Below are 23308 nucleotides of genomic sequence, written 5' to 3'. Positions count from 1 at the left end.
TTTGATTGACAAAACCGATCCTACTGAAAACAAAGTTATCGTTCTTCGGCGTCTTTGAGTTACTGTGCATGACCCGCTGAACTCTTTTTAAAAACGTAGTAGCATCGGAGGGCATTATTTATGGTGAAGGGTCTCAGCTAGCGTGCGGGAGGCGATATGTCGGGAAACCAGACAGGTTAAGCTGTGAAGACGGATGTACTTGGGAACGTCAATTTGCCGTTTGGCTATCAACTATATATGTAATTGTTATGATAAATGACAATTTTGTCTTTCCTTGGTTTCATTTTTTTTATGTCTTATTGTGTTGGTGTGCAACCATCTTTCATACTCATCCATGTGTTTGTTTGATTAACCTTAGTTAACTAACAAGATGTAACCAAGTTACGGTTTATCAAGAGTCAAACCGAGTTAGGGTTTGAGAGTTGTAATCGGTTTTATGAGTAAACGAGAGTTATTCGTTAGTTCGTGTTTGATTATCGATCCGAGACTTGAAAGTTCACATGGATGGACATATTACATTGGCAGCAGGGTCAACTAATCATGCATTTTTTTTTTACTCTTATACGTATGTAATATTACGGTTTTTGATCGACCCTAGAGAATTTTGAATGGCGACCCTAAGTTTTAAAAACTTAAGAAAAGATCAATCTATGTAGTTATTATTTTTTAATTAGGACATATATGCGATTACTAAACAAGTATATAATCGATTGAAACATGATCTCACTGAAGCCGACTTAAGCAACCAATTTTGAGGCTTCATGGTTTTATAATAAATTTTTTACCAATATAATAGTATATTATACTTTGTTGTTGTGAACAATGCTGATGTGATGTAGATAAAACTAACATCAATGTGGATGATTAGGAGAAGATGAGATATAAAATCAAACTCGAAGTTTATAGAGATGAAACAATATGTTACCATCCAAGTCACCTCAATTATTTTGATGAGAAACGTCTATGGGATCAAGTGTTGAAACTAATGGAGACGTGTATGCTTGTTATGTAGTTACAAAACAAGCACCTTTCATGTCAAAAGCTAGTATGCACACTTTAAAATCCTTTAAAAGAATATTTACGATAATAACTCAAAGTAAATTGTCAAAATAGTTAATATAGAAAAAGTTTTAATGTTTAATCGACTTAATATGACATTTATATTTCGGTCTATATTTGATAATAAGACCTATAGAGCATCAAGTTTTAATGCTTAATACTTTGATAAGCTTTTCTATATATATATATATATATATATATATATATATATATATATATATATATATATATATATATATATATATATATATATATATATATATATATATACTAGTTTTTATCCCCCGTATTTACGGGGGTTGTTTTATATTGTTTGTTTTAATATTTATTTATTTTTTGAATTTATATTTTTTTTGTATGAAAGTTAATAATATACTTATGATTTGATGATAAATTGTTTCACAAATAAATGAGATGTTATAACCTGGTTTAAAAACTATATGGTTTTGATGAGACCCAAGACCCGTTTATTTTTTTTTACTATAAAATTGGTTTTTTAATTGTAAATAATATTTATGAAAGTTAATAATACACTTATGGTTTGATGAGACCCAAGACCCGTTTATTTTTTTTACTATAAAATTGGTTATTTAATTTAAATAACACACACACACATATATATATATATATATATTAAAATAAATAAGATATTAGTTTTTAGTATATCCTATTTTATAGGATTTTTACATCAATAATTTGGTGAGAATAATTTTTAATTTAATGAGATGTTATAACCCGTTTAAGGAATATCTGGGTTTGGTAAGACCCAGACCCATTAATTCGGGTCAAATGCATGAGAAGCCTCCATTTAAATATCAAACAAATCTGGTGACTCCAAAAAAAGGGGGGAGCGATCACATCGCGACACGTAAGATTTTTATGTTTTCGTTTATATATATATATATATATATATATATATATATATATATATATATATATATGAAAATGATCAAAGGAGAACTCTTTCTTAGAGAGAGAATTAGAGAACTATAATAAAGTGTTTTTAATTTAATTAAAAAATATTTTTAAAATTCTTTTCAATCCTTCTTATATGTTGTTATTCTTCACTACAAAAAAATATAAATATAATAAAATAATAAAAAAAACTCGTAATCCGGTCGGATCAAGACCCTCCATTTGCCGAATGATCTGAACCTTGACCTCGAAGACGTCTTCCGCTTGCATACGGGCGAAGTCGATTTCTTCGGCACTCGGACGGGGGTTAGACGACAAAAGCCGCCTTTGGATGGATGAGACGGAGTCGCCCCCGATCAGCTCATCCGGCTCGTATGGAAAGCGACCGGGGCTAGCTGGCCCCTCCGTCGAATTCGACACGGTATTGTGGACGGGCCCTGCATCAGCAGAAGCGGTTGAGGCGCCCTCCGTTGATGTTTCGGGAAATGGCTCCATCAACACTCCTATCGAGAACGAATCTTCCGTCCAGGAGTTCGAGTGTGATGGTCCCCCGGAACCTGAATTGGAAGGGATTATTTCCCCACCCGACGGATTCATCATATTGGCTCCGACCCCCGCAGTGACGAGCGCTCGAAAAGCACAGCCTATCACTGAGGCCAGAGCCGAGGAGCACCCCCCTTTTTTCAAACAGCTAGATAGGCCCTTCTATGCAATACATCGACTTTTACATATGTGCAATAGTGTGCATTTTGATATTTGAAATAATATTGAATAAGATATATACAGTTGTTTGTATTGTATATTTACAATAGTGTTATATTATATATAAAAATAATAAAAAAAACCGATATAGTGCGTATGCGCATTACTGTTATTAGTGTTATTTGCATACAATTATTAGTGTTATTTTGCATATATTCAATAGTGTGTATTATATAATACACTTATATTGTATTATATGCAATAAAATACTATTTATATATGCAATACACATTAACGCACACATGTATTATATCGACAATTTTTTAGGAAAAATATCATCTTATTAGTATGAAAGAAAAAAAATTGCAAAATATTATTTAAAAAAAAGGTAAAAATAATTCTTTAATAGTTCTCTCTATATCCCACCCCAATATATATATATATATATATATATAGGGGATGGATCTTGCGAGAAGTAATATTACAGTAAAAAGTGAAGGTATAACTCCATTAATCCCTAATTTCACTCCTTTTCATATGTGTTACATACATATATGTAGGTTGGTTGTATTTATGTCTTAATTACACATTCAAACCTACATGCAAACTTATAAATGTAACGAGCCATATTCAAACCTATGTACCTACGCACATACAAACATACATACACATATACAAACATACGCACACACATACAAACATACGTACCTACACACATACATATGCACCTACACAACGCACCTACACATAAGAAAGAGAGTGAAATTAGGGATTAATGGAGTTACACCTTCACTTCTCGCACTTCTCGCTGTAAAAAAACTTCTGAAATGATCTGATACCTATATATATATGTGTGTGTGTGTGTGTGTGTGTGTGTGTGCATTACATTATAATACATATAGGCAACCTTTCACCTCCTTGTTGAGACGCCCGCAAAATTTATTGCCCTAATTATTTCTCCTATCAACTCTCCGGCAATTCTCTTGTCTCCGGCGCCATGTCTGTAATCAACGTGCATTCAAGGCTACGTTTATTAATTACCACGTAACCGTAATAGTCTTTAATTGTTCCCTTTGGTTCTCGCTGTCTCCTCTTCCTATAATACCTAAAGCTTCTAGATACCCCAACGTCTAAATCCTCTCCATTTTCTACTATTCGATTCGCATGGTCTGGAAAATAATTCTCTGGTAATTCATTTTATTTTTGCAACCCTAATTTGAGCCAATTTTCTAGATTTCTATTTGTTTTGCTGAATTACTATTTAACCCGATGTATGGTGATTCAATTGCAAATCCTTTCAATTCAATTATGACTGTCATTGACTAGTGATAGGTTTTAAATTTTGATTAACGTTTAATGATTGGTTACACTGGACTCCCCAATCATCAAACATACGCAATCTGAACATTCCAGTGGTGGTAGGTTTCAATGGTGATTCAGTTCAATTCATGTTAGTTACTATTCTTCAATTCACAACCTAACCTTCCATCCGTTTTAATCGAATCAAGCTTAAGCCCTACCATCAGGTTCAACAGGTGAGTACGAAACTATTGTTTTCCTCTAATTGAGATGATGTAACCTATGAATTTATGATTTATTTTACAATGGTGCTTTGGTTTCTATTTGAGTTCTTTCCATGATTTCTTAACCGATTCCATCCATTACGTGTTATCCCTTTACGATTACAAGTAACATACTTTCTTCGATGGCAAATTAAATGTCCATTTTTGCTTATTGTTTGTTGGTGAAACTTTTTGCTTATTATTTGGTGGTTTTTACATTAGTTTCGTTTCTTTGTTTTTTTGATAAAATTGAATTGTGTTGATGCTTAATTGGATTGACGTGATTAGGTATTTGATTTATTTATTTGATACTTGTGTACTGGTCTAATTTTGCACAAATTGATATCTATAGTTAAGTGTGGGTGAGGAAAATGCAGAACGAGTTTGATTATTAACATTTACATGTAATATCTATTGACGACTTGAAATTACTTCATTTTGAAATTTTCATAAGATTGAAAAGATTATGTGGGTGTTAGTGAAACATTGTTGTCTACTCTTAACATTACAAACCAGCTAACTTTATATTGAGCTGACGTTAAATATAACTATTATTGATGTGCACTTTCAAGTGCACGTGACACTTTCTTCTCGATTAGAAACTTTTACAATTGATACAGTTCCTAAACGTAAGCTTGTTTACTAATTAGCCAAAATTCACTTATCGAGCTCAAGTTGGCTCATGAGCAAACATATGTTGTGGTTAACTTTTTGAAATGATTCATTTTAAAAAATTATCTATTTGGTTCGGGTCAAAACGTGTTATTTTAAAAAGGTATAGATTTGGTTTGGGTCAAAATGAGCCACTTTAAAATTGTTTCAGTTTGGTTCAGGTTAAAACGGCCAATTTTATTTTAGGTGTGGGTCAAAACGGGTCATTTTAATAATTTATCAATTTGGTTCATTTAAAATGGGATCATTTTAAAAAGATAACGATCTGGTTCGGATAACGTGTCATTTTAAAAAGGTATTGATTTAGTTCGGGTCAAAACGGGCTATTTTAAAAAGGTATCAGTTTGGTTCGGGTCAAAACGGGTCTTTTTAATATCAGTTTGGTTCAGGTCAAAACATACCAATTTATAATGGTATCACTTTTGTATCACAAGTGCTCGCTCGTTACATCTGCAGATCACATTGTTGATGTCCTACAAGTTCAAAGGTAATGTTTACAAAATCTTCATACAGATTTTAAGTTTGCAAAATAAAGTTCCAAAATATTTGGACTAAAGGTGTTTCCGAGTCAACCCAACTCTTTTAGATATGTGTGAACCCCAATGATGTAGTTGCTTTTGGTGCTGCTGTTCAAGGAGGCATTCTGAGTGGAGAGCATGATGATGGAACTAAAGGTAATTCATGTGTTTCTTATCATACATGCCCTCTATTAGATATAAAGGGTCGGGTTAGTGTCAAAGTTTATATTTTTATCGGTCAGATACGGGTCACATTGAGGAGTATATATTTATGGGTTGAACTACAGGTCAGGTCAAGCTGGTGTTGAAGAGTATATTTTTATGGGTCGAATAACATGTCGGGCCAACCTGGAGCCAAGTTGTATATGTTACGGGTTGGAAACAATTTAGGTTTGTGTCGAAGAGTATATTTTTATGGGTTGAAAACAGGTCAGGCCAGGTTGGTGTGAAATGTATATTATTTATGGGCCAGAATACAAGTCGAATACGGGCCGGATTGGTTTGATGTGAGATCAATCTTTTGACCAACATGCTACTAATTCATTGTCGAGTAGGTGGCGTGTAAGGCCCCATTCCCGGTGCCCTACTTTGACATTGGATTTAATCATAAACACAGTTCTAAATATCATAGTAAACTAAAACTTTCGCGGAATAACAATAAAGGTCAACCATTCATTGCAACATTCATAACTTGTCTTTTAAAACATAACATAAAACATACTATCAAAACATCATGACAAATATTCAGATGCCAGCCTCTTTAGATCCTGCCACTTGTACCCCTTAAGCCAGTTGTCTCAGTCTATTACATGTGTGCATACTAAAAGTCAACTACGCTGAGTGAGTTCTAGTTAATCAGGCAACATACAATACATTCACATACTTACATACATACGTATCCGAATATACATATTACGTACTTAGCCTGTTACCTTACGTTCATTCATACATACATGCTTCCTTTCTTTCTTTCATACTTTCGTGCTTTCTTGCTTTAGCTTACTTATACATACGTAATTATCTCTACGTTTTAAAGAGTATTTCGCCCGATAACCTTCGCATATATTATTAGGGTCTACAACCTTGTAACCTTCGCATATATTATTACGGTATGCAACCATGTAACCTTCGCAGATATTATTAGGGTCTGCAACCCTATAACCTTCGCATATATTATTAGGTTATGCAACCCTGTAACCTTCGCATATATTATTAGAGCATGCAATAATTATTAAATAATACTAGTTTTTAGACCCCGTCACATTGCGGTGGCGTTGTTAATCTTTATAAAAGTGTTAAAGAAGTAGTTACATTGATTTTATTATTTGTCTATTAGTTCTAGTAGAACTTAATCGAAAACATAATTTTCGGTTGTCTCGAATAAATCGTGTAACACCCTCAAAATCCACTAACGAAATTTTACCGTTAGAGGGTGTGAACTGACAGGATCGTAGTCATTAGTTATATCAAACATCATTACTAAAGTTTAAAATGAAAACAAACAAAACATACAAGTTTGAAAAAAATGCGGAAGCGTAAACGGTAATGTAAAGTGTTGCGTTAACACAGGACGACTTAAAGAAACAGTTGGTATGATGAAGTTAAAAGCAATCTAAAACATATGAGAATTGTGAATGCATGTCTTAAATCGCGTGCCCGTCTCGGCTGCCTGAGATAAACATACTAAAAGTGTCAACACAAGATTGGTGAGTTCACAGGTTTAAATAAAATTATCGTTGCGTTTTAGCGTTACCAGATTTCGGTTATTCAAATATATATCAATAGGTACCTAACCTATCAAGCATGTATTACTAAGAGTTCGACACCGAAGCTGACTGATTATACGTTTGCCTTGTCACCATGTCAACCACGACCATGGTAATGTGTTAGCTAAAATTACACCTACTCGACCTACAGTCGAGTTTAGAGTGGGGTGGGGTTTGTCAAACCTAGTAGTAATACTCAACACTGACCCGCTATTATCCAATATTAAACGGTTCGATTGTTTCTGAAGGACTTAGTTGGTTTGTTACCACTTATTCTTACAAGTGATATATACATAATAAACAAAATCTATAGTGTTTGGAGTATGTTATGTCCCCCTAATAAAACGTTAAAAGGTAAAAGGGGCCGTGAGACTCACTGTTTGCGAAGTTACTAAAGTCCGAGAAAAAGCGTGCGTAAAGGAAATCCTCACTAGTGCTCTAAAACAAAAATGAGAGTTCTAAGTGTTTTGAACCATGAGCGAGTCTCTAGACTCGACACATAAAAGTTATGCATGAGGTGTGTTCGTGTTACATTTGTGAAACAAGTGCGACTCAACAACACGTTGGTGATAAGTTACAGGCGTGATCAAGTATGGAATTTAATGTCACTATGATATATTTCTGTATATCATCAATTACAAGGGCATATATGTCAAACACAACTCAATCATTGATCAAACAATCAACTTTTCACATTCCAACAAGAATTCAACAGCTAAGTTTCTGAGGCAGAATTTAGCACGCCAAGAAGACTCTATTTAACTATTCATAACATGAAGATAAATCACCAAATTTTTATCACAGAAGCACAAGTGAGTTACGTTTCGGGAAATATTTTTATTATATTTTTAACATGTAAGGTTTCATCACAAGAATTAAATCAACACAGTAGGTACACATCAGTCATTATCAGGCGCAACAAAAAGTACTTGACTAGTCCCATTACATGGTTTATCCAATTAATGCAAGGCCAATTGGGTTAGATTCAAAATTCAATTTATTAACTTCTAGAGGTAGAATCAATTCAATTGGTCTTGTCGTTTGTGAGATATGCTATTAACAAATTAGTATAAAAAAAGGCTTCTCGAATCAGAACTGCACAACTAATTTATAAAATTCATAAAAAGTGACTTCCACATGTCCAAAAATTACAAACTTGGATTCCCTGGAAACTAGACTCAACATAATACATCAGGGAATTAATAACCACTTCAAATTACGTCATTAACACCAACTTACAGTCAAATAAAAACAGATTCTCAGTCCAATCAGCATCCTGTTTTCATCTACATTTAAAACTAAACAAGTTTTTCTACCAAAATCCATGCATAAACCCTACTAGACACATAATAAATCAAACATGCTCTTCAATTTCACTTTTCATGCATATCTAGGGTTTACATAAAAATTCAATTTCGAACAAACATGCAATTGACAATCAATTACAACATAACTAGTAATCAATTCACTTGTATTCATCAACAATTTCACAATTAAACCCTAATTCATCACCATTTATCAATTTTTAGATTTAGGGTTTTTATTAACATGATTAAATGATGAAATTGAATCAATAGAAATGCTAGAGAGGGTGTTAATTACCTAATTAGCATCTTGGATCCTTCAATTACACTTGAAATCAACTTTTGTGTGTGTGTGTGTGTGAGGTGCAGCCAAGAATGGAGAGGGGGAGGGGGTGGGCAGCCATGGAAACGGGTGGGTGGGGGTGGGGGGGGGGGGGGGGAATTAGGGTTGGGAAATAAGTTGTTTAAATATATTAACATGTTACAATTCACACCCTAGTCTTCTAGTTAATTTAATTCTAGAACAATTTAGTTTATTTCATCCATGATATAAAGCTAACTAGTCCCTCTAATACTAATTCATAAAGTACTTCTCCTTTTGTTAAATGGTATTAATCATTAGTCGGAATTGTACGTAATCACCAAAATAACATGTAGCACACTTGTTACACATGTAAGCACGTAGTCACGTATAAGCATATACTATTACATCATAATACGTATTTATACCACATACTTGTAAAAATTAATTATTGTTTGTTCACCAACGGTTTGAGTTGACTCGTGTGCGGTTTGGTAAAACTCTGAATGACTATTTGTGTAATAATCGACGCATTTAATTTAAACCCTAATTAAATGCAATGAGGAATGCGTTAACTGAAATGACATAGTTCGTGTGAACTTGAGTTTGAATTAACAGAGTTCAGGTTAACGGAGTTAACCTGAAATTGACGAGTGTCACTAATCGCATTACTTAACCATCACCTCCATGCCATTGGAATATAAGGTCAACTAATAATTAAAAAAGTTTTAACATGAAGTTTAACAAGCTATGATAAATAAATATAACTACCAAAGTTAATCATTTATGGTTTTATGTTTTTAATTAGATAAATTAATAATATACCAAAGTGTATGAAGTACTGTTGTCAATGTTCAATTGTCAAATGAGTTCAGTGTTGGTAAAAGAATAGTCATAGATTTACAACCAAATAAGCTAAGGTAGTGATGGTATGAACTATGAAGTAATGATAACCGGAATGAGATGGATCATTTCAAAGAAATGAATCATTTCTAAGGAATACAATTTCTTTCATATATAACATTTTTCATTCCTTATTAACGATGATTTTTCTTTCATTCCTTCTAAAAATAGAATGGAAAATGATCAATAATAATAATTTAATAATTATTAATAATAAAATTAATAATAATAAATTATTATTGTTAGTTATTAAATTATTATTATTTTTATTAATTTATCATCATCATTGTTAATTTATTATAGTATAACTATTATTAAGTTATAATTGTTGTTGTGTAAATAGTTTAATATTTAATGAAAAAGTAATAACAAAGTGATAATTCATTTCATTTATATGTAGTAACCAAATATGATAATGAAATAGTAACGATTCATTTAATTCTTTTGTTCATCCAATTCCTTTGTCCATTTAATTCACCCGCTCATTCCATTACCCCATACTAAACAAACTCTAAATGAACAACATATCATATATATATATATATATATATATATATATATATATATATATATATTAAAAGGATACCTTTTATATGCTTTGTCTTATGTACTCTTAGCCTATATTTTTATACAATGGTTGATATGTATATATATATATATAATATTCGTTTTGATGCCTTGTTAGTTAACCAAAAATTTGAGTTCATTGGCTGTCTTGATACTTTTAATTATTTATTAGCTATTCAGACATTGGGTAAAGTTAAATTACAAAGTACAACAAAAATGAGAATGGTGAGAAGTAATTTAATCTATTGATCTTAAATTTGGATAGTGGAGATTAATTTAAGAATAAAAATTGATGAAAAGGGCATGAATGCAATAACCCACTTATGATGACTTTCTCTCTCTACATGCAAGTCACAAGCCAATTCCCCATCATTTTAAAACATCTATAACTTTTTCATACGACATTTTTTTTAGTATTTTTTTAACCATAATAACAAGCGTTTTTTTATCTTTAATATGAATATCATATTGTTATATAAAAATAAAGGGTTTTTATATATTGTGTTATTTGGTTGTTCATTGTGTTTTTAATTGAGTTTTTCTATAATTTTGGTCATTATGTTTTTCAATTGGTACTCAAATTAAAGATAAAAATTAAAAACAAAGATTACATCATTGTGTCTTTATGCTCAACATTTGTTTTTCTACTTATCATTGTGTTTTAGTTATTGTGATAAACATTCACTTAAGTTGAGACAAATAGTATTGTGTTCATTGTGTATTGCGTTCAAGTCATTGTGTAATATGTAGATTACATTGTGTTTTACGTTTCAGGTCATTGTGTTATATGTATTTACCATTGTGTCTTACGTTTCAGGTCATTGTTTTATATGTATGTACCATTGTGTTACATGTATTCATTATTGTGTTTTACGTTTCAAATTATTGTGTAATATGTATTCATCATTATGTTTTATGTTTTAGATAATTCGTTGGTATTTTTCATTATATTTACATATTATTACACAATGGTGTTATTAGTATTTAAAAGCACAATCATCAGTTGAAAGACACAATGGCAAAAAAAAAACACATTGACAAACAGAAAAACACAATAACGAAAAAAGACACAATGATAAGAAAAAAAGACTCAATGGCGAAAAAACACATTGACAAACAGAAAGACACAATAAGAAAAAAGACACAATGATAAGAAAAAATGACACAATGAAGTATTTTTTTTACTTTTATATAACAAAATCATACTCATATTAAACATAAAAAACGCTTGTTATTATGGTGAATTTCAATTTCAAAAAAAATATCATATGAAAAAGTTATAGATGTTTAAAAATGATGGGAGAATTAACATGTGACTTGCATGTAGAGAAAGAAAATGTGTACTATTACTTTTATACCCTTTTTCCTTTGGTTTCTACTTAACACATGTCAATTAATTATGGATTCTCACACCTCTCATTTTTGTTGCACTTTGTAGAATAACTCAACCCTCCAGACATTTGAGCTACTCAGCTTATGGCTGGATGCTTTTGTTAGCTATCTGGACATTTAAACTATGAGATCTTGTTAGGAAGTTTTTGTTAGATATCTGAACATTTGAGTTAATTAGTTTATATGCGGATGAATTTGTTAGCTATCCATACATTTGAGCTAATTAGCTTCCGTCTAGACGCTTTTGTTATCCATCTGGAAATTTGAACTAATTAGTTTCTTTTGTTAGCTATCCAGACATTTAAGCTAATTTGTTGAAGAAACACGGATCTAATCCCCAAAGGGTCTTAGATCCGATGAGTCCACAGGGTACGGGTCAAACAACTACTAACAACGATACAAGTCCCATCTCCCAAGTTGGACAGAAACCAGCAAAACAGCAACCGTGAGCTCGTTACGGGAAGGACAAGAGGGGGGGTCTTCCCGTAACCACCTTCCGGTGTGAGAATAAGTATAAGTTCGGCGAAGAGAAAGTATTTAGGTATTTAGAGTAGATAGTTGGGAGTGAATAATCATACCTCATAGAGATTGTGGAGTATTTATAACCGAAGGATGTGGGAATATAATTGGCCCAGCTATCCCTTTCTAGAAGATGCTCTCGTATCCGCCTAGACACGTGTCCCCATGTGATAGGTTGAGCTATATGGCTTATGTGCATGGTTGTAACACCCTGGACACATGTCATTCTGTGATAGGACGAGATAAACCTGGCCATGTGCATGGTTGTAACAACCTGGCCAGCTGTCCTCTTTCTATTGGCTGAAGGGTCACGTGCTCTCCAAGAAAGGATCTTGGTAAACCTTCTAGAAGGAAGTTACACAGCTGTCCTATGACGTTGCCTTTTGGCCATCCTTGCGGGTGGGAACAGTACCCTACGGATTACTTCTGAGGGCGTTTAGGTCCTCCCGCACATAGTCTCTATGATGTATTATTGTTCTTCCTTTGTCTTTGAGTTATGCGGGTGATTTATGTGTCCCGCGGGTGGCATATGAGGGGGTCCCCTCTGACACGCGGGGTGATGCTTTAGGGTATTTGGGTCTTTTTGGTACCCTACCTCTATAAGTCCCCCAGTCCATTGTTTCTTCCGCATGGAGTATTTATGCGGGTGAAATTTTGGACTTAATATATATATATATATATATATATATATATATATATATATATATATATATATATATATATATATATATATATATATATATATATATATATATATATATATATATATATATATATATATATATATATATATATATGGTGTGGGGGGGTTTGAATTGTTGAAATTTATTGGAGATATTTTTGGGTGTTGGAGTGGATAACCATGAGAGGTGGTGATGTGACAACTTGTAGGCGCATGAACAGACGATGTGACGTTTATGCCGGCTGTCACTGTACTCGACTGTTCACCTTTTTCACTTTTTCGGTTTTCCCGCGTGACGTGGTGTTTTCTGAATGGACCATCTCTTTCTCTTTATACTGCTCGCATCCCATTGCATTTATTGCGATGAATATAAATAGGAGTGGTTATCCGTTTTTTGAAGTTTTTTTATCGCCTTTGATTCCTTATCTCCTTCTTAATTTCCTTTCTGATCGCTGTTTAAGATTCCTTGCTTTTCATGATTGCTCGTTGTTTTCCTTTCTTATTACCAATAATGGCCGGTGAAAAGAAAACTTCGTCCTCTTCTCCCAACATTGATACCGTAGAGGTTAGTTGGAAGAGGTCCGACTACGAGAAGGCTATCCATACCTATGGAATTTCGGCTGAATGGGGACCGGAATTCCCTGCCCCTGGGTCTATTTCTAGTAAACCTCCTTCTGGTAAGATGGTCGTCTACGCCAACTTCTTTTCCCACCGGATGCACAACCGCGGAGGATGGTTTAAATTTTCCTCCACTTCCAAGAGGATTATTGTCACCGAGCCTCCGCGTAGCGCATACAAGTGGAGAACTAAATTTTTTTTGGATAAGGAGGATGTGGTGCCAATAAGGATGGTTCGTCGTCCGGTGAATGAGAAGGTCAATGAGTTGGCTATTGCTCCTCATGAAGAGCGAGATTGGTTCAAGATTTTGATGAAGACACCCACGCCGATGCGGGCTATTCCGGAGGAAGCCTTAGTGTGGGCGGGTATGAGTCGTTTGTGGCCAACCTGGAACTGTAACCATTTTTCCAAAATGTGGATGAGAGTAAGTATTACAACCCACATGAATTCCATTAAACTTGTTTGTGAGATTTTTGTTTAACCTTTATTGCGCATGTTTCAGGTGAAGGATCCATGTTACACACCCTTCAGGATGATATGGGTTTTCCTCAAAAGCGCATCCGGGATGCGAAGGACTTGCCCATGTTGGACAAAAATCGGGATCACTTTTTCTTTCCCACCAAGGTGCGTGCGGTGCCATTGGTTTCAGAAGCTATATTTCAAATAGGTGCGTATTGTCTGAATCGTCTTCTAAATGCTTTTACCTCTGATAGGGTGATTGTAATTTTATCTTCGAGTGAAGAATCATCATCCTTTGAGGAACAATCATCTCTCGAGGGACAATATTCTGATGACACCTCAAAAGTTTCATCTGTCGTGCATGCGCTGGGAGAGCTGGAAAGGAAGAGGAAGCAACGGTCCTCCAAGGCAGGTGACGCAAGATCAAGTCACGAGGATGCTGAGGAAGAACCAACCAAAAAGAAGAACCGGGCTCACCACCCGAAGAAACTAAAGATCAGTCTTGCTGATTGTGTGAAGGAGCTTTCCAGTAAGTTCCCACGGAAACTTTTGTACTTAATCTTACTTGTTTGAAATTGAACTTTTACCTTTATTCTTTTGTAAAGTAAAGTGATGTTTCTAGTGAAGGTATATCTTCGCATAAAGCTCTATCTCCACCACTAGAGACTGCGAAGCCACCATCTCCACCACCAGAGATAGAGAAGCCACCATCTCCTCCGCCAAAAACAGAGAAGCCATCATCACCTCTACCAAAAATCGTCATATTCGATGACGTGTCCGGATCCAAAGGGAATGAGCTAGTTCAGGGCACCGAAGAACCAGTGAGGCAAGATGCGCCACATCAGTCTCCGCCTTATATCTCATTTTCTTCCTGTTGGTGCATAATGTCAGTAGTTCATAGTCTAGTGTCTGTAATCGAGTCTGTAATGTTTAATTATGTTTTGTATGTTTAAGCGAAGTTACTGACAAGTTCGCTTAACAGGCGAACTTGTTAGTCAAGCGAAGTTATGGACAACTTCGCCTGAACATGCCAGGCGAAGTTGTCGTGTATTTATAGTCCTAGGTTACGGGTTGATTGAAATCAGTTGTTTAAGTTCGTTTCAGTAGTTCGAGTTCATTGTAACGTGAGGACGAGAGTCTGTAACGGTGATATTACGTCACGTGTTTGAGTTATAATATATAATGTGTGTTCGGTTATTTGTGTGTTTGTTTGGTTTGTGTTCTATACTCGTAACGATCTACGCAGGGATTCCGCACCTGAGTAGACCGATATATCTCGTGCGATCCGTCCAGGGAACCTACAATTGGTATCAGAGCTTTTGCTCGATTGTGTGGTTCGGGATATTCACGCGGGTATAGAAATCGTCCCGTTTCGACTATTCGCGGGACGTGTTTTCTGTGTTTGTGAGTCAATCTTACCTCCTACCATCGTGTTCAAGCCTTTGCACCGTCAAAAAATATCGTAAAATCCAGATTCCAGATCTGCAAAAACATCCGTGTTCATCAGGCGAAGTTGCCGTCAGGATACGTAGGGTTTCGGCGAAGATATAAGGTTAAGCGAAGTTATCCACAACTTCGCCTACCTTCTCAAGTTCGCCTAACTCAGCGAAGTTCTCTACAACTCCGCCTACCTCCTAAGTTCGCTTACCTTAAGCGAAGTTAATCATCAGCGAAGTTCTTCAGCGAAGTTAATCAGCGGCGAAGTTAAGGCTTAAGCGAAGTTATCCGTAACTTCGCCTACAGTACTTTTCAGAAAATTTTTTGATTTTTTTCGGGTTTCTTACTTTTCGGGAAAGATGTCGTCGATTAACATCTCTGAGTTAGTGAAGATGGAAGTTGAAGCAGGGTCAGCTACTAAGGCCCCAAGATTGCTGAAGGGAACCGATTTCGTTTCATGGAAGGGTCGGTTCATACAATATGTCAAGTACCAGGATGCGAAGATGTGGGTATGCATCCAGGATGGTTATATTCCACCAGTTATGGAGTATGAAGGTCGTGATCAATTCAAAAAGTATAGCAAAATGGAAGAAGAAGAGAAAAAGATGTATGAGGCCGAGAGCAAGGCTCATGCTGCTATTACTATGGCTCTTCCACAAGAGATCCTTCATACGTTTAGAAAGTACACGTCAGCAAGAGAGCTTTGGGAAGCTCTTGAGAACAGATTTGAAGGGAATGTAGGAATCCGAGCTTCAAAGATAAAATTGCTCAAAACCCAGTTCTCAGTCTTCAAGTATTTGAAGAATGAATCTTTAGATGATATTATCACTCGATATTACCATCTGATGACTGAATTGAGTAACTATTCAATTTCCTACCGAGAAGAAGAAATAGTTGAGAAGCTTCTAGATGCTCTCCCACCAAAATGGGAGATGTACACTGTGCTGATGAGGGAAGACAAAGACTTTCCCACATATGATCTAGAAACGGCAGTCAACAAGCTCAGAACCTTTGAGCTTAACATGGTCAGAAAAGAGACACCTATGGATCAGGTTCAAGATCCAGGTATGTATGGAGCTAAAGTCAACACTAGCTCAGGATCGAAGACTGAATCTGCTGCCTACTACTCGAGGGGAGAGTCGGGCGCAAACTCATCACATGAGGGTCATGTGTCAGTCAACACAAATGGTGATGTTTGCTATGTAGCAGGTGGATCGAGTGGTTCTCACCCCAGGTAAGCAAGAGTAGTTGCTTTCCAAGTATTCCCAGCAACAACTACTCCCAGATGCCTATGAGTGTCAAGTCTGCTGAAGAGCAGTTTGGTCTCTATGCCTCTTTTATTGCTTCCTATGAGAACTACATTCAAGGGAAGGTTGTTGATCCAGCTATGTTGGATGAAGATTATGACCAGATTGATGCTGATGATCTGGAGGAAATGGATTTGCAATGGCAGATGGCCATGATCGTAAGAAGAGTGAAGCGGTTTATGAGGAAGACCGGAAGAAAGTTTGTCGGTGGAAAGCCAGGGTTTGACAAGACGAAGGTGAGATGCTACAATTGTCAGCAAAACGGTCACTTTGCAAAAGAATGCAGGAATGAGCGTGTGGAACGAAGTCAGGGTAGGTCTCCACAGCAAAGTGAGGGTAGAAAAGATTATAGTGCCATGATGTCCAGAGAAGATGGTGAATACAACTGGAACCTGCTTTCTAAAGAAACTTTTGAGCAGGCAAATTTGGCAAAGGTAGAAACTGAAGAAAGTGAGAAGGTTACCGGAGAGGAAAAAGCTCTTATGGCAGACGTTAATGACCAGCTCTCCGAGGTATGTTCTAAACTTACATGCTCTAAATGTGAAAACTTGTCTGATCAATTAGCAACTATAACCGATCAGTATGTTAGGTTGGATGCTAAATTTAAAACCTTAAAAGAAGATCATCATTTTACAAAAGCAAGAGAAAATAGCTATAAAGTCAAAATAAAAGCTTGTGTAAAAGATGTTAAAAGTTTAAAAACAAAACTTGCTGAAAAAATTGAAGTGATTGATTTAAGTTATGAAGTTTTGGAAGAAAAAACCAAACTAATTGCTGATAGAGAAAAACAGATTGCTGATCACCAGGTAAAAGTGGTGGAATTGAATAGAAAACTAGAGCAGTTCAGAAATTCTTCTGCTATTCTTGATCACCTTGTTAGTGATCAAGGTTCCTCTGCTAAGAGAGGAGGAATCGGTTATCATGAGGTTCCACCACCTTATAATCACAATTACACTTTTAACCCTAGTGTTCAGAAATCTGTTGATTTTGAGGTTGCTCAGACAGTACCAGTTAAAGTAACTTGTAAAGAACCAAATGTTAGTGGAGGCGAAACAAGTTCGCCTGTTTCAAGTGTTAAAATTCCTGATCAAAGTTCAGTCTCATCAGATTCGGATAAGTCATCCGAGTCTGGTAAGGCAAAAGAGGAGGTGGTATTACCCAATGGTGGAGAGAAAGATAAGACGAATAAAAAGAGAACTCCACTAAACCCGTACGTCCCACCATATGTGAGACGAACGGGCGGTAATAAAGCCTCGACATCTAAAACACCGGTTGATAAAAAAGTTGAGCATAGGTGTTGTTTTAGATGTAATCAATTAGGACATCTTGTTGCAAATTGCCCTCTGAAGCAGCGATTCAGAGGTGTGAGGCCTACTAAAACTGAGAATAAGCCTAATAGTAATTATCATGCTCCTAAAAATGAAAACCATTTAAAATTCAAAAATGTGACTAATTCAGGTTTTCATAGAAACAAATCTCAGTTTTACACTGCTAATAACCAAACCACAAGCTATAATTCTTTCAATTCACAAAGGTTTGGAAGGCCTCACAATCAATCTTCAAGGAGGTTTCCTAATAGGACTTACAGGAATTATCAAGATACTAATTTTGGAAAGCCAAAGTTTGGGATGTATAGATCCAAGACCAATTGGTCATGGATCCCTAAATTCTAATCTTTTGCTTTATTGTGCAGGAACAGTTGAACAGGGCTGCCAACAATCTTTGGGTTGTAGATAGCGGCTGTTCCCGGCACATGACGGGTAACAAATACTTGTTACACGATTTAAAACCTGTTCAAGGAGGGAGAGTGAGCTTTGCCGGTGAAAGTGGTGGCAAGATTACAGGAATGGGAACGGTGTCGAACGGAAAGATGACGTTGGAGAAAGTTAACTTTGTGGAAGAATTGAAGCACAATCTGCTGAGTGTGTCGCAGATCTGTGATAAGGAGTACACCGTTCACTTTACAAAGAATGAGGCGATTGTGTTGAAACCTGGTTTTCAGATACCAGAGGAGTGGATTGTGATGAAGGCTCCTCGTGAAAGAAATACATATATTATGGATATGAGATCAACTGAAATGGCCACGGAAGAATCATGCCTTATGACAAAAGCAAGCGAATCGGAGTCCGAATTGTGGCATAGGAGAATGGGACACATTCATCTTCGGAAGATGAACCACATTGTCAGGAATGGACTTGTGCTGGGCGTTCCCTTGAAGAATTTCAATTTTGAAGATAAATGTATAGCGTGCAAGAAGGGAAAGCAGCACAAGAAATCCCATCTCACCAAGAAAGTCAATTCAATTGCCAGTACTCTGGAGTTGCTTCACATGGATCTCTTCGGTCCCGTGAATGCAAAAAGTCTAGGAGGAACTTCTTATTGCTTGGTGATCACTGATGACTACTCACGATATTCGTGGGTATATTTCCTAAAATCAAAAGACGAAATGGCTCAGATGGTGAAGAATTTGATTACCAAAGTTGAGAACGTTATGGATAAAAGGGTTAAGTTCATCAGGAGTGACAATGGAACGGAGTTCAAGAATTTTGAGATTGAGATCTTCTGCCTTCAGAGAGGGATTGAACACCAATACAGCGCTCCGTATACACCGCAACAGAATGGAGTGGCTGAAAGGAAGAACAGAACATTAATTGAAGGAGCCAGAACAATGCTGGCTGATTCAAAGCTTCCTGTGGTGTTTTGGGCTGAAGCTGTTGCTACAGCCTGTTATGTTCTGAATAGAGTCTTAACTGTTAAAAGACTTGGTAAAAAGTGTTATGAGCTTATGCATGGGAGAAAGCCCAACTTGAGTGGTCTTGAACCATTCGGGTCCCCTTGTTCGATTTTGAAGACAAATTCTAAATTTGGTGAAGTAGCCGATGAAGGAATCTTAGTCGGTTATGTAGTTGGGACTCCCAACAGACGTGTCTTCAATACATCGACCAACAAGGTTGAGGTGGTGTGTAACACCGATATCACAAGTTATCAACCGCCAAAACCAAGCAACGGACCTGCGGAGTTTTTCGACTATGTTAAACTTTTTAAGTCTTTTAACATACCGTATTTGGATATTGCTGAAGAAGAAGAGAGAGTTGCTACGAAGATGATCCTTGATGAGGAAGAAAACCTATTGCAAAGACAGCTGATCGATAAATGTCAACCTTCCTCATCAAATGCTATCGATACCCCTGCTGCCTCGACTGAAGAAGAATTTTTCAATCCGTTTCACTCTCAGCATGAAACAACCATTGACGAGCTCTCTTCTAACTTGGAAGACAATTTGCATGTCGGTTCTGTTCCGACCACGAGAATTCATAAAGATCACCCTTTGGAGAATGTGATTGGTGATGTGTCCTCTGGTGTACAAACAAGACGTAGCTTGAATGAGCACACCTGTGTTTACACAAGCATCAAGGAGACAGGGATAATCAACGAATGCTTGTACACCTGCTTTATCAGCCAGATTGAACCGAAGAATTATCAAATGGCTCTCAAGGACAGCTCGTGGGTCGAAGCTATGCAAGAAGAGTTGGCTCAATTCAAGAAAATGGAAGTTTGGACTTTGGTTGAAAAACCGAAGCATGTGCATGCGATTGGCACAAAATGGGTGTTTAAGTGCAAGAGAGATGAGAAAGGGATTATCATAAGAAACAAGGCGAGGCTAGTCGTTAAAGGTTTTAATCAACAAGAGGGGATTGATTATAATGAAGTGTTCGCTCCTGTCGCAAGGTTGGAAGCCATTAGATTGTTTTTGGCGTTCGCTGCTTATAAGAAGATGAAGGTATTTCAGTTGGATGTGAAGAGTGCGTTTCTGAATGGGAAAGTTGATGAGGTAGTGTATGTTGAGCAACCTCCGGGTTTTCCTGACCCAGACTTTCCTGATCACGTGTACAAGTTAAGCAAGGCATTGTATGGACTACATCAGGCACCTCGTGCCTGGTATTCAACTTTATCAGATTACTTGCTTGAAAATGGGTTTAAAAGAGGGAAGATAGATAGCACGTTGTTCTTCAAGAGAGATGGAAGCGACTTCCTGCTGGTGCAAGTCTACGTGGATGACATTATCTTTGCTGCATCAAGAGTCTCCATGTGTCAAGATTTTGAGGCCGTCATGAAAAAGAGGTTTGAAATGAGTGCTATGGGTGAACTAACTTTCTTTTTAGGATTGCAGGTTGATCAGAAGAAGGATGGGATGTTCATTCATCAGACCAAGTATGTCCATGATGTGCTCAAACGCTTCAAGATGGAGGACAGCACTCCATTCGACACTCCAATCTGCGTCAATCACAAATTGGGTGCTGAGTCAGACGGTGATGCAGATGTGGACCCAACTCAATATCGGGCTATTATAGGTTCTTTAATGTACTTAACTGCTTCTAGGCCTGATATAATGTTTGCTGTTTGTCTTTGTGCACGCTTTCAGGAAAACCCAAAAGAATCTCATCTGAAGGGTGTGAAGAGAATACTGAGGTATCTCAAGGGCAAACCGAAGCTGGGGTTGTGGTACCCGAGAGGAGGAGACTTGGAGCTAGTCGCTTACACAGATTCTGATTATGGAGGGTGCAATCAGAGTCGGAAGTCAACAACTGGAGGATGTCAGTTTCTTGGTGGCAGATTGGTGTCGTGGCAATGCAAGAAGCAGATTTCAGTCGCAATTTCAACCTGTGAAGCAGAATACATGGCAGCATCCAACTGCTGCTCCCAGGTTCTTTGGATTCAACAACAGTTGCGCGACTATGGTCTGAATTTCTTACTTACACCTATTTGCATTGATAACACAGCTGCTATCTCAGTAACTAACAATCCCGTGAAGCACAGTAAAACTAAACATATTGACATACGTCATCATTTTATACGGGATTGTGCTGAGAAGAAACTGATTGTGCTTGAAAAGGTGGATACGCTTGATAATTTCGCTGATCTTTATACTAAAGCGTTTGACAAAACAAGATTTCAAAACCTTATCGAGCTGAATGGGATGATCAATCCCGAGTAACCATGCTTTTCATGTTATATTTAAAAAAAAAAAAAAAAAACATCACTATCGCTTAAAAAAAACTTATGAGTTATTGAAACATTCTAGAGTTCAAAATATCAAGACTTCTTAATCATGGAGTAAGAAAGATTACGAGAAGCAGATGAAGAGTAATTACAAACTTAATCAGACACTAAGGGTCGAGGTCAATTCGGGGTGACTTGGGGAAAGCCAAATATGCTTTGAGAATAGATAGGAGGCATCATAATCTCTGAGTTGTTGCCCACTTAATTTTTGAGCTTAATTGAACTTAACTCGTATCACAGAAACGATGAAAACCATCTTAAGTTGTTTACCTGCTTACAACCTGTCTCTTTATGTCATAATACAGCTAAACACGGATCTATGTGACAGTCACGTAATTAGTATGATTCCTGTTCGGATCTTTTCTAAACCGTAGTAGTCACTATCGAGACTGAAATTTGATCCCTTATATTTTTTTTAAAAAGGGTTTCTTGTACTTAGGTAGTTTTATAATTTTGTATCTGGTTACTTGGACTTGATCGTGTCATTTAATTCTTAAAGGGAAGTTTTAAAAGTTAATTGAAAAATGTTCAAATTATAAGGGTTGATTTTGTAAATGTAGGCGATATTGTTAAACAGGCGAACTTGTGAATAACTTCGCCTAGGCGAAGTTAACCGTAACTTCGCCTGTGTAACTCCGCCCCTATATAAAGAATACTTAAGGTCAACAGTTTCATTATTTCCATTATCAGCGAACTTATTCCGAGATTTCCAGCGAACTTATCCGATAAACAAGCGATCTTATCTTTCGATTTCATCTTTGTTCTTTTTCCAGTTTCCGTTACGATTCAAGGTTCGTGGTGTCGACATAACGTATAACACATGTTCTTTCTTGTTTATCTAAGGTCGTGTCGAACCGTTACGAAACCTCGGACCGTCGGATTTTTAAAACCATTTTTCAAACTTGTTTTTACGTGGTTGTGAACAACTTGGACGTCTAGACCATCATAAAATCGAGTTTTACGGAGTCCACAATGGTTAAATTCGCCAACGGCACGTCGTTCGAATCCTTACTGTCGCCGATTCAGATTCAGGCGAACTTAAGGTTTAGGCGAAGTTATCCGTAACTTCGCCTGAGGCTAAACTTCGCCTGAGGCGATGTTGTGGTGAGGCGAAGTTAACATTAACTTCGCCTGGACCTTTTAATTTTTTAATTATTAGACGAACTTAAAGATGAAGCGAAGTTGTTCCCAACTTCGCCCCAACTTTAACTTCGCCTATACAGATTTTATCACAACTTCGCACTTGGTAACAAGCGAACTTGTGGTACGCCTTAACGTTTATCTAACTTGGTTCGTTTGTTGCAGATATGGCTGCAGTAGCAGGTGCTGGAGGTGCTGGAGGTGACGATGGAGATAATCAGAGGCAATTCTTCCCAGGTCACAACATGTTCATCACCTTAGACCCGGAAGCGAGTGGTGTGGAGGGTTACCGCGAGATAATCACATTCCTCCTTCGCTCGAGGATATTCCACGCTATCACGACGACTCTGCCGATATCCTTACCCAATATCGAGGATTTCTGGCAGACTGTGGAATACGATTGCCGCGTTGAGCCCCCGGTTAT

The sequence above is a fragment of the Bidens hawaiensis genome, unplaced genomic scaffold (assembly GCF_021521415.1).
Source record: "Bidens hawaiensis isolate Kalapana, Puna unplaced genomic scaffold, B.hawaiensis_p1.1 tig00014638_1, whole genome shotgun sequence".
Classification (NCBI taxonomy): Eukaryota; Viridiplantae; Streptophyta; class Magnoliopsida; order Asterales; family Asteraceae; genus Bidens; species Bidens hawaiensis.
This window is presented reverse-complemented; position numbering follows the sequence as displayed.